The following is a 17,828-nucleotide window of genomic DNA, read 5'->3' on the forward strand; positions in this document are numbered from 1 at the left end:
GGCTCCCTTATCCATACCAAAAAAAAAAGAAAGAAAGAAAAAGTCTCTGCTGCAAAGCTGTGAGGGTTAACAGAGCTGGTACCCCAGCCAGCCAGCTAACCAAAGAAGACAGCCGGTGAGGCCCTGAGCCCGCCCCCAGTCAAGCCTCCCAGCCAATGGGCGCCCGCGGGGAGTGTGGCGCTGCGTCTCATTGGCTGCCCACCTACGTGCATAGGAAAGAAAGCGAGAGGCAGGCAGGGGAGCATTGTTATCTTAAGACACTCATCTGGTGTGTGAGTCTGCAGGTGAAACTGCTTAGGTGAAAAGCGCGGAGTCGGAGCGGGGACACGCTGGGCTACAGCCTGGGATGGAATCCGCCCGCCTCGGAAGCTGCTCTGCCCGCGGCTGCTCGGGCAGCGTCTTCGCTGAGCTCGGAGGACACCGTTAGCATTTGCCCGGGGATGTGCACCTGCCGTGCGCGGCGAGCGTCCGGGCAGGTCTGCAGGCAGCCGAGGGAGCAGTGAAGCTGGAGGAACTGTCTCTACCCATGGGCAAGGCAGTAATTCCGGGAGAGAGACAGGGCGAGTGAGTCTCTACAGAGTTGGGAGGAAGGCACGAGCTTGGCTTTCTCTTCGGTGCAGGGATTGAGGACTCCCCGGGTCGGGGTTGGTACTTTCCTTCCCTCTCCACCCGCGAGCGCCCCGACCCAGCGTCTGAGCCCCACTTCAAACATGCTGTGGATGCCGGGCATCCTGGCTGCTCAGCTGGAAGAAGGCAGCAGGCAAGTGGTCTAACGGCGGCGCGGCGGCGGCAGCGGCAGCAGCAAAGCCGGGAGCAAGATTTGAAAAGAGACATCCGCTCCCTTTCACACGCTGAGGGGAAGGCATTCACGTTTTCCCCAAATGAGAAGGAGCCACGAGACATCATGAAGTAAAAACTTTGGAAAGCTGCCATTGGAGATGTTGCACAAAACCCTGGAACCTTTCAGGAGTCTCCTCCCAGGCGGTGGAGGTTTGGGGAGCAGCTGATAGAGCAAGGAGGGCTCTTGCAGGACTCAAGGTAACAGTGCAGGGGGGGTTGGCGGTTTTTCTCCACCCTCCCTTTTCGTTGTCTTTTTGGTGTGTCTCTTGGTAAAGGGATGCTTTTGCTCTCCTACAGCCCTCTTGTCCTGGTGCCTGGCAGTTGCAGGCAGAGGGAATGATCCCCCTCGCCTCTTAGTTTCTGTCTTGTGGAGCTGAGCAGTGGACTTCGGGGTTTAGCTTGAGACCGTCCTGTTATTGCCTCCTGGTGTTGGTTTCACGGCGGTCACACGATTTGGGCACTCTGCCTGACCTACATTGCTTTTGCTTGGTTTAAGTCCTCAAAGTTAGTGCAACTCCCATTAGCTTCAGAAAACCTGTCAGGCTGCATAATTGCAGAAGATGACAAGGACTTCTGCCTGCCCAGCAGATGCTGGATTGGACTGTACATGGCTCCCTATGTTTGGGACGGGCCCCCAAGAGCTGAGGTCGGCATACATGATCCACATGTTCACAGATTCCTAGAGCGCTATTCACATGTCCATAGAGCTCCCTGGCATGTCTGTAGAGGCCTGTCTCTTTCTCCCACGCACATACAGCCAGGAACAAATAAGGATTGAAGAGTGAACCCTGTGGGTTGCAAATAGTCTCCCCAGGGTGACAGCAGGAACCCCACTGATTGAGTGGAAACTGGTAGCTTGCTGGGGACACTGGGGAGAGAATTGCTATGCTGGAAGGAGGGGCATGCTGAGATTATCTGGCCATCTTTCTGGGTACACATCTAATGCTGCCTATGGGTGTGTGTGTGTGTGCACGCGTGTGTGTGTGTGTGTGTGTGTGTGCGTGTGTGTGTGTGCCTGTTAACAGCTATATGAAGGAAGCAGGCTGCCTCTAGAAGCACCATGCATGTGCAACTCCCTGCCCAGGCCCCAGATGCCTGGAGTGTTCCTACCTAGTTGGAACATGAACTTGGGAGCTGCTCTTCCAGCCCAGAGGAGTTTTCTGCTCACCAAGCAGTCCCTCTGCATGGTACATATTTATCCAGGGTATATAGACCTAAGCAAAATATTAACTAATAATCAAGCTAATGCACTGTAACATGATTGAACAGACCCTATCTATAAAGAACTGTGTGTGTGCTCTTCCTTGCTCTGGGAGTCAGGTGCCCTGAGCAGAAGCAAATGTTTTTGTTAAAAGGAGAGCAATTATAACAGGCCAGGCTTCTAGCTGGGCAATCTGAGCCTCATCCAGCAGGGACAATGATCTGTCAGCATAGAGCCATCAGGAGAATAAACGGTATATTGGAAGTCAAGTATTTCTGTCTCTGTCTTCTCCAGACATGTGCAGGGCGAAGAGATTCTCTTTCTGACCATGCTTCCTAGAATACGTGCAATTGCCAGTGTTAACCAAGAAGCTAAAGTATTTTACAAAATCCCCTGGGGGGCAGTCTGATGACATCAGACAACAGCAAAGTGATTCTGGAGTTTGTGTGTTTTCCCTCTTGGTTTCACACAGTTATGTGTATATTATTTGTTGACGGCAGGACCCTCTGGAGTTCCCTTCCATCCAAAATAAGTTGCTTTGCAGCACTCGGGGCATGACCAAGCACTGCTGTCACAATGATCCTGAAATTTTCTATCACAGCTGCTGCTATACATATGTGTGTGTGTGTGTGTGTGTGTGTGTGTGTGTGTGTGTATATACCTTCTTTTTAGCTTCTGACTACTTTCCTACTGTGGGGAAAAACGCATGCTTTGTTCCTTTGAGGAGGGATATGTTTTGAGTTGGTAGAGAGCCTGGATACTGTGAAATGTTTGAGGAAGAAGTAAATATCAGACCATGGTTTTCCCTGCTGGAGGGCAGCTGGCACCAAAGGGTTTAACAGCTGTTCTGCAGCCATGGAGAAGACAGTACCATCCCGGACTCTTGCTTCTCACTCCTCCCCAAAAATGGGGCTGGCTTTGTCTCCAAGAATGTAGTGATGTGTGCTGCAGTGTGGCCACAAGAAAGGAGGAAAGGAGGGATGAGCTGGGGAGTGAGGAGGGCTCCTGCTCTGTTAGCATTGGGCCAGACTCAGGGATGGGGGATGTCTTCCCCCATTTAGGCCCTTAAGATCATCCTCTGGGTTTTCCCTCCTGGCCTTCTAACAGGTTGTTTACTGAGCAAGACCAGAGGGCAAAGAACATACCTGCGTCATCAACTCCTTCTGATCCCTTCTCCCAAGACACAGGCTGGCCACTGGGGAGCCTGGCACAAAAACCATCCCCTCTGAGACGGTGCTCCAAAATCCCTCCCTAGCTCACAAACAAGAAGAAATCTGGAGGGACTGGAGACATCTGTGTGGGCACTTTCTGCTGAGTGGGGTGCTTAGTGTTGAGGGTTCCCGGATAGCGTTTTGTTTTCTACACTGTGCAGACTATTTTTGGTGATTCAACTCTTTCTCTTAAATAATAAGACCTTGTATGTACATTTTACAATGGCATACTTTTCCAAAGGGCTAGAGGTATTTTAGGGAGTTCATCTAATTAATCTTCACATGCCTTATGGTCTCATTTATCTTTGATTACCCTAACAAGTAGAGCTAGAATGAGTTTAGCCTCCTTCGAAAAAGGAGGGCAGAGGATCTTGGAAAGATGAACTAGTTTACTCTGGAACAATTCAGGGAAACTATGGAATGGCTCTGGGTCTCGTCACTCCTAAATCACCCCCAGGCTCTCCAGATATCTCCTAGGGAATGGTTTAATTGTGGTAGCCATGATTTGACTCAGCTGTTCTATAATTCGCAGGAATGGGAGGCTGCAGTAACCTAGGACTTTGCCTCTAGCACTGACCTAAGAGCTATGAGGGATACAAAGTCTTATAAGACCTTGTCTTTGCCCTCAGTGATCTTACATTCTAGTTAGGAAAATAGGCTTACATCTGGGGGAAAGGTAAATGACAACAGACATTCTAAACAGCCGTGCCATTCAATACAAGAAATTCACAAGGCTGACCTAATTCATCTACAATCGATTTGTACAGATAACAAGAGCTCTCAGTATTCCAAGGAAGGAAAATTTGAATTGTGCCTTGGGAGATAGAGTGGGATTTGTTTGGAGAGGGAGAGATGGTAAAAAGATCCCAGTTGACAGAGAGGCTCACTGCAGCACAGTTGAGGGAGCTGGAAACTTCAAGGCTTGCATGTTTCCATGGGATTTGCTCTAAGCCACTTCTCCACTTGGATCCTGGTAACTGCATACATCTGGATTAATTACTTGAAGCATAGAGTGGCCTAGGGGAAGCTGCCCTCACATGAGATGGAGGGATTTGAAATGTTGGACATCTCATTAGACACTGAAAATTACCTAAGCCTTCTACCCACCCTCAAGTCTAATCCATATACTATGGGAAAAATAGTGCTCAGGGTCAGAGAGCTTATCAATAGCATATCAAAAATTTTGGAGAAAGACATTGGGGGCAGAGGGAGTAGGCAAATTTCAAGAGAATATGAGAAAATCTTCTCATATTTTTTTTAGACTGAGAATCTCCTGAGAGCGAGAGCCTTGATTTTCCTTCATTTCCTGTTTCCCCACCCAAATATCCCTACTGGGGTTTACCTGGAGCCAGCAAAATGCCAAAGCCCTCAGGCATTTAGCATTGAGGAGGAGACTTTATGTCTTAAGATTCCTGAGCGTGCCCATGTACATAACCTCTCATCTTCCCTCCTTTTCCTTTTTAATAAAACATATGCTGTAGCAGTCACCAAGGAGGAGACCACAAAAGCAAGAGGGTGGGTGCAGTATCGCCCGCAGCTGTACCACGAGGAACTGTGATTGCTCAGCTGAACAGCAGAGGGGGGCAGTCAATCTGCCAGCCAAGGAAGGGCCAAGGGCTGCCTGGCACCCGGAGATGGCTCCGACCTGACAGCCACACACACTGGCTCCAGTCGTGAGCCTTGTTTTCTAGCGAAGGGGTCAAGGCAAACACAGAACTGGTGAAACCCTATTCCTCAGCCTTCCTTTGGTTTAAGACCTTCATTCTCTCCACCTGTCGCTGGCTGCTTGGGTGGCCCCATTCTGACATGGACAAAATTCCAGTGGGGCACTGAGAATGGACTGACTTACCTAAAGTCACTTCATCGTGGCTCTCAGGTCAAAAGGAAGGTCCCCAAGAGCCTGGTGGGTGTGTGATTGCTTGGCCCCAGGAGTTCACTCTAAGGACAAGTCCTCAGGGATATGTGCTTTCTCCTGAAAATTCTCCCTTAGGCCTTGTTGTCACCTTTGTTTCCTATGCTAAGTGACCCTGAGCTGGTTGGTGGGACAGAGGCCCTTTATTTTATTCTCAATTATTGCCTGCCATGTTTGGGAGCTAACCTAGAGGTCCAGGCCCATGGGCATGTGGTTAGCGACATGGGCCAAAGCCCCTTCCATTTTGGGGATGAAGAGAGGCAGTCCAGTTGTCCTTCAGCCTGGGGGCTGCAAGGGATGGGTCTCATTTCACTGATTAGGATGCAGGCTGCTGTCTCTGGAAACTATTGCTCTGCCGTGCAGATGGAAGTAAGATTGAGGAACATCATTAGAGTATGGAATTCTCAACAGCCAAATGCTCCTTCGTTCCTTTCACTGAAGCTCACGTGAAACATAAATATACCTGGCATGCTGGATTAGGTGAAGGGTGGGCAATCTGATACCTCCCAGGACTGAGCTCTGCCCCACACTGTAGTATGGTGGCCACCGGCCACGTGTAACTCTTGAGCACTTGCAATGAGTGTCGAAAGTGTAAAAATGCACACTGAATTTTGAAGACATGGCTTAAAGAAAAAGAATGTCAAATACCACAGTTTCTTTTAATATTGGGGTTAAATAAGATATATTATGATTAGTTTCACCCATTTCCCTTTACTCTAATGTGGCTCACATTCTATTTCTTTTGGGCAATGCTGGTCTAGTTTTGCAGAGCAGTGACAGCTAATGTGGAGAAAGAACAGAGGCTTACTAAAACAAGAGGCGCCAGAAACATAAAGAGAGAGAACTTGGATGGAAGGATGGTGAGCAGCCCAGAGAGTGTCTGTCATGTATTTCCAAAACTGAAAGTCAAGGAGGGTACAGATAGCTGAAGTTGGCTGTTTTGATGATGACCTTGTCAACTGTGACTCAGCCCAGTCTAAAGCATTTGGAGAGCATTGTTACTCCCAGTTCACATGGAAACAATTAGCAGGTAGGAGGTCTAGGAATTTTATCCTTAACTTTTTTGTGTTTCTGCCTGACAGTAGAAATATCCAAGTTAAATATCTTTAGAGTCTCACTCTAAAGTGTTAGGACACAGTAGTTGGGATCAGCTGGGTCTGTTTGTGGAGAAGGCAATGGCAACCCACTCCAGTACTTTTGCCTGGAAAATCCCATGGACAGAGGAGCCTGGTAGGCTGCAGTCCATGGGGTCGCAAAGAGTCAGACATGACTGAGCGACTTCACTTTCACTTTTCACTTTCATGCACTGGAGAAGGAAACGGCAACCTACTCCAGTGTTCTTGCCTGGAGAATCCCAGGGACGGGGGAGCCTGGTGGGCTGCCGTCTATGGGGTCGCACAGAGTCGGACACAACTGAAGCGACTTAGCAGCAGCAGCAGCAGCAGGGTCTGTTTGACTTTCAAATCCCCTTCTTCCTTCTTCTCACGCCTACCATATCATCATCTTTCCTTGGGAGAGTTTTCCTTCAAACAAGATATGTTGATGGTTTGGTGGGGAGAAAGAAAAGTCACTGCTATATGTTAGAGATTCTTTTGTGGACCTATCAGTAAAAAGAATGGGGAGAAGACATAATTGTTGAATTATATTTAATAAGTACAGATTTGAACACTAAAGTCCACTCATTGTTATGTTCTTTATTATTATTTGCTGCAATAAGGTTTGGCCACAACAGGAATTCCTCATATTTGTTCAGCCTTCAATAGTTTACGAAATGCTTTATAAGCTTTCTCTCAACCAATTTTCACAACATCCCTGTGGGGTGGTTAATATCTCAATTCAAATTTTTCCATGATCTCCCCCTAAACTTTCTGATCCCTCACTTTATATGCACTTCATTCAATCTTGCTTAATCAAACTGGTTTACTTACTGTTCTTCAGTGTTCACTGTGTAAAGTAGGGATTGTAACTGAACCTCAGTTTTATCATTTGTAAAAAAAAAAAAATAAATAATGCGCCATCTCTCGATCTGTTCTAAATATTAAGTGAGGTGAAATACATAAGAAGCCAAACACAGTTCCAGGCACATGACAAATGTCAACATTCTTTCCAACCAAACATCTTTCACTTTGATGATTGCCAAGATTAAAATGTTCACAGGCGAACACATTATATACCCGTTTCACACACATAATGATTCCTCTCTCCAAATTCCCTGCTTTGATTAATGGGATGACCAATCCCCCAGGGGCAAAATTAAGAAGGACAGGTTGTCCTGAGCTCTGCTTTCTCTCACACAGCTCCCTTCACCCCCAGTTCAGTTCATTCACTCAGTCATGTCCACCTCTTTGCGACTCCATGGACTGAAGCATGCCAGGCTTCCCTGTCCATCACCAGCTCCTGGAACTTGCTCAAATTCATGTCCATCAAGTTGGTGGACCTCAGCTTTATCTAACTCAATGAAACTATGATCCATTCCATGTAGGGCCAACCAAGACGGACGAGTCATGGTGAATAGTTTTGACAAAACGTAGTCCACTGGAGAAGGGAATGGCAAACCGCTTCAGTAGTCTTGCCTTGAGAACCCCATGGACAGTATGAAAAGGCAAAAAGATATGACACTGAAAGATGGACTCCCCAGCTAGGTAGGTGCCCAGTATGCTACTGGAGAAGAGTGGAGAAACAACTCCAGAAAGAATGAAGAGTCAGAGCCAAAGGGAAAACAATGCCCAGCTGTGGATGTGACTGGTGGTGGGAGTAAAGTCTGATGCTCCAAAAAGCAACATTACATAGGAACCCGGGATGTTAGGCCCATGAATCAAGGCAAATTGGAAGTGGTCAAACAGGAGATGGCAAGAGTGAACATTGACATTTTAGGAATCAGCGAACTAAAATGGGTTGGAATGGGTGAATTTAATTCACATGACCATTATATCTAATACTGTGGGCAAGAATCCTTTACAAGAAATGGAGTAGCCCTCTTAGCCAACATAGGACTTCCCTGGTGGCTCAGATGGTAAAGCGTCTGTCTACAATGCAGGAGACCTGGGTTCGATCCGTGGGTTGGGAAGATCCGCTGGAGAAGGAAATGGCAATCCACTCCAGTGCTATTGCCTGGAAAATCCCATGGACAGAGGAGCCTGGTAGGCTACAGTCCATGGGGTCGCAAAGAGTTGGACACGACTGAGAGACTTCACTTACATAGTCAACAAAAGAGAGTCTGAAATGCAGTACGTGTGTTCAGTCATAAAAATGACAGAAAGCAAACCATTCAATATCACAGTAATCCAAGTCTAATGCTGAAGAAGCTGAAATTGAACAGATCTATGAAGATCTACACCCACTCCAGTACTCTCGCCTGGAAAATCCCATGGACCGAGGAGCCTGGTAGGCTGCAGTCCATGTGGTCGCTAAGAGTCAGACACGACTGAGTGACTTCACTTTCACTTTTCACTTTCATGCATTGGAAAAGGAAATGGCAATCCACTCCAGTGTTCTTGCCTGAAGAATCCCAGGGACGGGGGAGCCTGGTGGGCTGCTGTCTATGGGGTTGCACAGAGTCGGACATGACTGAAGTGCCTTAGCAGCAGCAGCATGAAGATCTACAACTAACACCCTTCTAGAACTAACACCCGAAAAAGATGTCATTTTCATCATAGGGGACTGGAATGCAAAAGTAGGAAGTCAAGAGATATTGGAGTAACAGGCAAATTTGGCCTTGGAGTACAGAATGAAGCAGGGCAAAGGCTAATAGAGTTTTGCCAAGAGAACACACTGATCATGGCAAACACCTTCTTCCAACAACACAAAAGAAAACTCGACTACACATAGACATCACCAGATGGTCAATACTGAAATCAGATTGATTATATTCTTTGCAGCCAAAGATGGAGAAGCTCTATACAATCAGCAAAAATAAGACTGGGAGCTGACTGTGGCTAAGATCATGAACTCCTTATTGCCAAATTCACAACTTAAATGGAAGAAAGTAGGGAAAACCACTAGACCATTCAAGTACAACCTACATCAAATCCCTTACGATTATACAGTGTAAGTGCCAAACAGATTCAAGGGATTATATCTGATAGAGGGTCTGAAGAACTATGGATGGAGTTTCATGACATTGCACAGGAGGCAGAGATCAAGACCATCCCCAAGAAAAAGAAATGCAAAAAGGCAAAAAGGTTGTTTGAGGAGGCCTTACAAATAGCTGAGAAAAGAGAAGTGAAAGGCAAAGGGGAAAAGGTAAGATCTACCCATCTGAATCCACCCCCATACCCAATCAATTCGGACTTAAGGAGACATACCTCCTGCTGATCTCTCAAAGCCATCCTCCCCTTCCCTTCTCCTTCAGCCCCTGTCTGTCTGGCTCTCATCCCTCTCACCTGGACTTACCCTGTACTTGGTCTCTCTGTCTCCTTTTTTTAAGGTCTACCCAATCCAGCATCTCATTTGGCTGGAGTGATCTTTCAAACTGGTAAATGCCATTATGCTCTTTCTTTTAGGACGGTTCTCCTGTGGCTCCTCCCTGCTATCAGGAGAAAAACCCAAGTTTGTTAGCATCATAAAGAGGAGGCCCTTCAGGATCTGGTCCAGCAGCCCCTCCACGTCTCTGTTTCCTTCCCCCTTCTCAGTCCAGCTACCTGAACCACAGGCAGTTTCCTCAGCATCCCAAGCTGTTAGATGTGCTGTGTCTTTTGTGGAGAACCTTCCCTTGCCCTATGGTCTGTTTCCTGAGGGTTACTGAGCTTTAACACTCCGTAAGGATACTCTCCTTATGGAAGAGAAGACTTGCCCAAGACAAGGAATTAACTGCCTCCTCTTCTACACCCCTGCACATCTCACTCAAACTCTGTTTTGTACTATACCAAGCACACTACAGTGATCTGTTCCTATGGCCCTCTCCTGCACTCAGAGGCACGGTTGGGGTTGGAGTTCTAAGACGCATTTGTCAGGAATACTTATTCAGAATATTATGGATACTGTATGTACCAGGTACTCTTCTTAGGCACTGGGAGTTCTGCAGCGAATAACAGATAAAAACCCTGCCATCAAGATGCTTACACTCTAGAGGATGATAATCATAATAATGATTACTATTGACATGCCTGATAATAGTGGTACTTAATGTGTAGTCCTTATCTGTCTTACACAGAAGTACTTACCCTTTAGTAGGACTTAGGTGTCAGGCCCTATACTGAAGGTTTTACATATATTAACTCATTGCCTTCATGTCATGATTCTATCATTCTCATTTTAATAAATCTTATATTCCCATTTTACAGATGATGAATTGGAAGCCCAGGGAGGTTAAATAATTTTTCCAAAGTCACACAGCTAGTAAGAGGTGGCTGACATTCTAACCCAGTTTAGATACTGAGTCTATATTGCTTATTACTACATATCCATGAAGAGAAATATGTAGACAAATAAATGAGATATTTTCAGTGCTGATAATGAAGAAAAGCATCAAAATGGAGTACAGTAGGAGAGAGTGATTGAGGTGGTGGTCAGGGAAGGTGTCTTTGAGAAGGGAACATTTAAATTGGAAATGGATCTATCAGTTGCGTGTGTGCGCGCTAAGTTGCTTCACTCATGTTTGCCTCTTTGAGACCCCTTGGACTGTAGCCCACCAGGCTCCTCCGTCCATGGGATTCTCCAGGCAAGAATACTGGAGTGGGGTGCCATGTCCTCTTCCAGGGGATCTTCCTCATCCAGGGATGGAACCTGTATCTCTTATGTCTCCTGCATTGGCAGGTGGGTTCTTACCACTAGCACCACCTGGAAATTCCAGGTGGGATAGAATCTGGGGTCTAAAGAAAAGAAATTGTGGACTCAGTAACCAAGTTCTGGTGGCTGTAATGTAATGACCATCCGCCACCGCTGAAGTTAGCAGCTTTGGTCCAGGGCTGGGGGAGGGGGCGTACAGCGCAAGCGCTAGGAAGCAGCACATGGCCCACATGTTCGCAAAGCTCTCTCCCGTCAGTCCACTTGTCCTTCTGTTCTTCGCAGTTAAGACGCATCTCACAGGATGTCTGGTTGCCTGCTCTCCACAGAGGTGGGGGGTGTGGACACACACATTTGCACGCGTGTGTGTCCCTGCTCTGCCGAGCCACTTGGTTTTATGCCTCTCCTGTGAAAGACGTGTCACTCAGAGCCTTAGTTAAGTGACAGGCACGGGCACAGCAAAAAAGGCTGGAGACGAGCCAGTGGCGTGAGCAAAAGGGAAAAGGAAAATTATTTTTTTAACAAGACAAGAAGTGAATTGGACTGGAGGGAGAAATGGGAATTTGACCAGGGAGGGGTATACTGAGGGCAGTGCTTCTGAGATACTGCCAGTTAACCTGGATGGTAGTAAAGATTAAAAAAATAAATGATTTGGAGAGCAGATAAAACCTTGGAGGGGGCAAGTTCACACCTATTTAATATACATCTGAAGCATACTTGATAAACACTGTACTAGGCTTTTTTTGAAACCTATATTTTCTCATTTAATCTTTTACTATAACCTTATGAAGTATCATTCCTGTTTACAGACTGAAACTGGGGAAGGCAAAACCCGGAGACTCTTGCTCCTGTGCCATGCCCTCTGCTTTCCTCACAGGAAAAGTTCTGAGAGTCAGCAAGGTGGGGAGAAAAGGCTCCTGATTTCGGGGTCAGACAAATTGGGCTTTGATCTACTCCTGGTCACTCGCTAGCTGTGTGACCTTGGATATATTACACAACCTCCCTGAGCTTCATATAGTAAGATGGAGAGGATAGCCCCTTATATCATGAAGTACAAACATCATGAAGATTAAAGACAGTGTTTGAAAAACATCAGCAATGTACCTGCCACACAATGGGCGTTGAGAAAATGACAGCTGCTGGTTGTGTGTCCCTAAGTATTAAATCTCCCAAGACATTAACTTCCTTCGAGAACAGAAATGGCATTTAGCTATGGTCAGTGAGGGCCAGGTACTAGCCTCGGGATTTGCAATTGGATGCTAGAGCATCCAGACCTACCTGGCAGCAGTTACCATGTGAAGCGCTCGCCAGGCACTGCTCATTTAATCACCTAACAACACTTTGAGAAGGGTTGTTATCTTCAGTTTATAGTTGAAAAAATTTAAGTTCAGGGACATAAAATAACCTGAGGTCACTCAGCTTAGAAGTGGCAGAGCTCAGGTTTGAACTCAGATTTGTGAGATCCCAAGGCCCAGTGCTCTTTGACACTGGACTTTCAATGTGATCATTGTCTTAGGTAACATGAAGGGGAAAGGGCGCCTTTGTGGTTAACGTCGGGGTAGCTGCTCTGAGGACAAGGCTAAATCGGTTAGGAGTGGGATGGAAGCATTGTTAAACCCTCAGGGTATTTCTGGAGCAGGTCACAAGGTCACAAAGTTTTAAGTGCAATGCTTTACACATCTTGGGCACTTAAGATGTGTGGGCGGAATGTAAGTGCCTCTGCTTCTGGATATAGGTTCACTCCATGTTCAAATGAAATAAGAGGTGAGTGTCCTTATGCTTGGAGGAAAGGTTTCCCTGAATTACACAAAGGTATATTGCCAGCAGTTTTAACCTTTTTTAAAAGCAGTAGAAGTCTAATCAAATAAATCCTTACCCAGAACCCCAATATGTGAAGCAGATAAAAGCAGATGTCTTTGACTGGAGCAGGTCTGGGGGCCCAGAGCTTCCCCACCTGTCAGTTCTCTTTCTTTACCTGCAAGTGATCCTTGAGACATCTCCTTGGAACCTAAAGGCTGTTCAAAAACACGTTGAAAATCACCGTGCTAGAGTTCCTTTAAAACACCGGGCTTATGACTCATTTACTAAAATTGATTTTAAAATATAAGATTATCATTAATGCTGACACACCTGTGAAGGGAGCCTAGGATGAATTCCTCTTGTTCTCGGTCATTGAAGATGTGTGAAATTCAATGCCTAAAAATGCCTGTGGTGTGCCACACACAGTGCTAGGCACCAAATGTACCAGCTGTGCAATCTTTCAGTTATAATTACGTCCTTTGCAATAGATGGGCTTCAGGTGGCTCAGTGGTAAAGAATCTGCATGTCAATGGAGGGTCTGGAAGATCCCCTGGAGGAGGAAATGGCAACCCACTCCAGTCTTCTTGCTTGGAAAATCCCATGTGCAAAAAAGCCTGACAGGCTGCAGTTCATGGGGTGACCAAGAGTGAGACATGACTGAGTGACTCAGCCTGCCCATGCAATAGGTATCACTATTCCCATTATAAAAATGAAAGAAAAAAAAAGAGTACTTAGAGGTTAAGTCAGTTACCCAAGATCTCACAACTAGGGTGACTAGTGGAGCTAGGATTCAAACCCAAGACACAGCATGGGTTAGAGAGCCGGAGTCTTGCTGCCAACCCTGCAGCCTGTTCAAGCATGGATGGGGAAGAATAGTGCCTCTCTCAGAGTTTCTTACTTTTCGTGATGCTCCTCAGTTGTGAGATTAAAAAAAAAAAAATCTCTGGATCCTCTGGCCTTCAGTGACTCTGATTTCATAGGACACCCAGGTCTCCCAGGAGCCAGGCTGTGGTCCTCGCCCATTATCCGTCCTTTCCCTCCCTCAGACCCAACCTCAGAGACGGTCTGGCCATCAGAGTCCAGCCCCAACAGCAAAGGGGGTACCCTGCTCTGACCCTCACTCTGGGGGCAGCAGCCGAATCCAGGCTGAGCCTGCAGCGATTCCCGCTCCGGAGTAGTCGGATAGCTGAGATGGGGCTTCCGGGAAGAGTGCGGGGTGGGGCTGCAGAGGGAAGTCCTTGGAATCCCCTTGAGGTATAAGAACGCTTAAGCACTCGGTAGGGAGTGCGGGGGCAGTTAATTTCTGCCTCCCCTCACTCTGTGTTCAGCCATTTAGCATATTATAAATGCGCCGACAGGCAGGAGCTGGGGAGGTAGAGGAGCATTGTTCCCGGGGGGTAGGGGGTAGTAGGGGTGCTCCCAGCCCGCGCCCCTTTCCCTTTCCGCAATCTTCGCCCTTTGGGATGTGAGCCCTGCGGGGATAACAGAGCAAGGTCGGCATCCTCCTGAAGCCTCAGGGCACTGGAGACCCCTAGAGGCAGACGGCTGTGTTACACGCCCTTTGGCCGTGGAGGCGCAGGCAAGATTCTTGCCTGGAAGATGCTGAGGAGTGGCTGGAAGCTTTCTTAAAAGCCTTACCTGTGAGTACAGTCCCAGCAGGCTCCAAAGGGAAAGCAGAAGGTGTATGTGTGTGTGTGTGTGTGTGTGTGTGTGTGTGGGTGCGTGTGTGTGTGTGTGTGTGTGTGGGTGTATGTAAGCGGGTGTGAGTGAGTGAGACATACTGTGGTCCTTCCTCCTTCCCTCCCTCTCTGCCCCACCCATTCAACTCCCCACCACCTCCATCAAAATGATATCTTTTCCTCAGGGCCCTTCACACCTCTCAGTAACCTGATCAACTAATTTGTGCTGAAGTATTAATGACTAATAACGATTTAATGTGCTGCCCTCTCAATTAACACTTGAGCATTTTGAAAGAGAAATTCACAGATTTTAACCTAAGTAGGAGACTTGGTGGGTTTTTTTTTTTTTTCTTCCCTTTTGAGAGGAACTGGAGGCCCCTTAAAAGGGACCACACTGACAGCTGCCTATTCAGTACATTTGCTACCTCACTCTTGACTTCAGCAAGGTTTGGAAATATTATGCAGGGCCTTGCACAGAATTTTCCAGAGGCTTGCTCTAATCCACAGTCCTTCAAAACAGTGCCTTGTGCTGCTGGTGGGAAGACATAGGACGCCTCATCTCCTTCTCTTCCTCTTGCCAAGCTAAGTGGGGATTTATTTGATGGAACCTAAGGCAACTCAGCCCGTGACAACACCCCTATAACCTTTGTTAAGAAGAGAAAGCTGCAGCATAAGAATTAGCCTAGATGCTTACTGTTATCTCAGTATTATCTCTCCAAAAGTTGAATGTGCTCTCACTTACAGATAAGATGACCTAGTTATCAAGAGAATAGGCTCAGGGACTTCTAACTTGGGTTTAAGTCATTGGTAAGCCTTGCCATGTGCTAAGTATCTGACTTTCCCAGTTACCTATGTAAGCCTCAGTTTCCACATCTGTAAAGTGGATGTATTGTGTACTCATAGGATAGTTTTGAGTATGAAATGAAATAATGCAGAATAGTGCTCAATAAGTGACAGTTCTTTTTCTTAATCACCATATTTTTTTTTTTTTTACCATTTAAATTATTTTTGCCCTATCCCAAACTTTCAGTGCAGGGCAGCATACATATGTGGTATTTATTACTGAAAAGCAGGTGTAGCAACCCAGCCTCTTAGGCATGGTTGGCTTGATAATGAACTAGATTTCTCTCCAGGTGACAGCACTGTGAGGTGGTTTTTTGTTTTTGTTTTTTTGTTTTTTTTTTTGCCCCTCTGCTTGGTTTCTTTAAATGTATCTCAAAACTGCAGTGAGCGGAATGGATCTGGCAGTGACTTAAAAAGACTTAATGCATTTTGGAAAGGAAAAAAAGCCACAACAAAAACCGGTTTGTTTCTGTGATATATGGTGCGTGTGATATGACAAAAATCCATTTTTATGCTTAGGAAAATTGGCTAATTTTAAAACATTTGACACACGCCATATGCATGTAGAGTCGTGATAGATTTTGCTCAGGCAAACAGCAGAAGAGCACAGGGCCAGTGATAGCTCACTGGTTAACCAATGACTTAAGCTTCAGACAGTTAAATTCTTATTTAGTGGCAGCCCTGCTCCACAGAGAACAGCGGGAAAAAGGAAAATGGACTCACTGTGGCCTCAGGTGCTGGAGTTAGATATTTGATCATAAAGATACTATGACTGAGCTGGGGACACAGACACTGTTGTGATGACAGGAGTAGGGAGAGACTTAGGAACCTACCGAGGTAGCAAGCTTCCTGTGCAAGAGAGTGAACAGCTTATCATAAAGATATCACCTAGATAAAGGAGGAGAATAGTGCAAAGGACACTGAATTGTTGAGCTGCCCTGATTTGGGGAAACTCCTGAGCTTTGCCTGCTCAGTTCTCCTGTTGTACACGTAGATGATTTTTGGATTTCAAGTACTACTTAGGATGTCCTTTAGAATCATCTGATCCTCTGGTTTATAGTTCTGGATAAACCACACTGAAAGGAAAATTCCATATATTTTCATTTATTGCTAGTAAGGGCAAAGAGACTACATAGGAAAATAAAATGCTCTAAAAATTACACATGAATTTAGGAGTGACTATGAAAAGTTTAAAACAGAGATAAGCCCTCTGTTGACCTGCTTCACATTCATACCTGTGTAGGTCAGCCAGATACCCAACCCCATTATAGTCTCAGGATATGCATTCTGTTTGACTCAAAAAAAAAAAAAAAAAAAAAAGCCTTTTTTTTTTTTCTTCATTTTTAGGCAATATTTAATTAGTGACTATAGAGGGAAAAAGCTAAACAGCTCAGAGAAGGCTTATGGTTTAGGTCTGCAGGACTCAGCAATTTGACATTCTATTCCTGTTATTTCTCACCTTAAACCGAACAGAGTCAGCAGAGGTTTTTTTGTTGTTGTTTTTCCTTCCCCAAACTCATCTCCATATTAGGTTTCCTTGCCCATTACTTCCCACTCTCATCGTTTACTTCATTTGCTCTCTTTGTTCTGTTTCCTAGCCCATTTTTCCCCAGGATATCAAAAACAGACCCTCCTCCCAATATTCATTTGTGACTGAGCCATTCAAGAGAGAAATTAATTCTTTTTCTTCCTACTTGAGGCTTCCCAGGTGGTGCAGTGGTAAAGAATCTGCCTGCCGATGCAGGAGATGCAAGAGTTCGATCCCTGGGTCGGGAAGATTCCCTGGAGTAGGAAATGGCAACCCATTCCGGTATTCTTGTCGGGGAAATCCCATGAATAGGGGAGCCTGGCAGGCTACAGTCCGCGGGGTCACAAAGAGTCAGATACGACTGAGCACACGCGCATACTCCCTACTTTAATTGCTGAGATGAGTCCCTTGTATCCTATGTGAACTTGGCTACTGAGGGACTGCAGCCAAAGCCCTACAGTGATTCCAGGCAGGAGGCTGAGTGTCTCTGTGTGTGCATGCTACGTTGCTTCAGTCGTGTCTGACTCTGTGCAACCCTATGAACTACAGCTCACCAGGCTCCTCTGGCCACAGGATTCTCCAGGCAAGAATACTAGAGTAGGTTGCATGCCCTCCTCCAGGAAATCTTCCCAACCCAGGGAGCAAACCCTTGTCTCTTACATCTCCTGTGTTGGCAGGTGGGTTCTTTACCACTAATACCACCTGGGGGCCTCTAAGCGTCCCCAGTTCCCTCCATAATTATAGACTGTAAACACCTTGAAGGCAGGGTCTGGGCATTGTATCTCCAGCTCCTTGGCACAATACCTAGCACAGGGAAAACCTTTACTGTTTATGCAATTAAACCAACAGACAAACCTCACTAGTTATCCCACTGTACCTACTTTTTATTAAAATAGGGGCTTCTGGGAAGTTAATGAGTATTCTTCCTATTAAGGAAAATTTAGTATTCAAGATTTCAGATGTATAGAATTCCAAAATTAGGGCTGTGTTTTCTTTAAGGTCGTCATTCTCAAAATTTAATGTGCACCTGGGGAGCTTGTTAAAATGCAGAATCTTCAGCCCTTCCTTCAGAGTCTGATTCTGTAGGGCT

The 17,828-nt window shown here is 46.1% G+C and overlaps 1 protein-coding gene across 1 annotated transcript in view; it reads left to right on the top strand.

Moving 5' to 3' along the window:
- Nucleotides 1-240: 240 nt before the first annotated feature.
- The window catches only part of BRINP2 (BMP/retinoic acid inducible neural specific 2), a 145,491-nt gene continuing 127,903 nt past the window's right edge, over nucleotides 241-17,828 (top strand). The window contains exon 1 of the mRNA XM_015099331.4: nucleotides 241-1,038. The gene's annotated coding sequence lies outside the window, so the exon portion shown is untranslated. The remainder of the gene's footprint in view (nucleotides 1,039-17,828) is intronic.

Source organism: Ovis aries, chromosome 12 (genome assembly GCF_016772045.2).
Source record: "Ovis aries strain OAR_USU_Benz2616 breed Rambouillet chromosome 12, ARS-UI_Ramb_v3.0, whole genome shotgun sequence".
Lineage (NCBI taxonomy): Eukaryota > Metazoa > Chordata > Mammalia > Artiodactyla > Bovidae > Ovis > Ovis aries.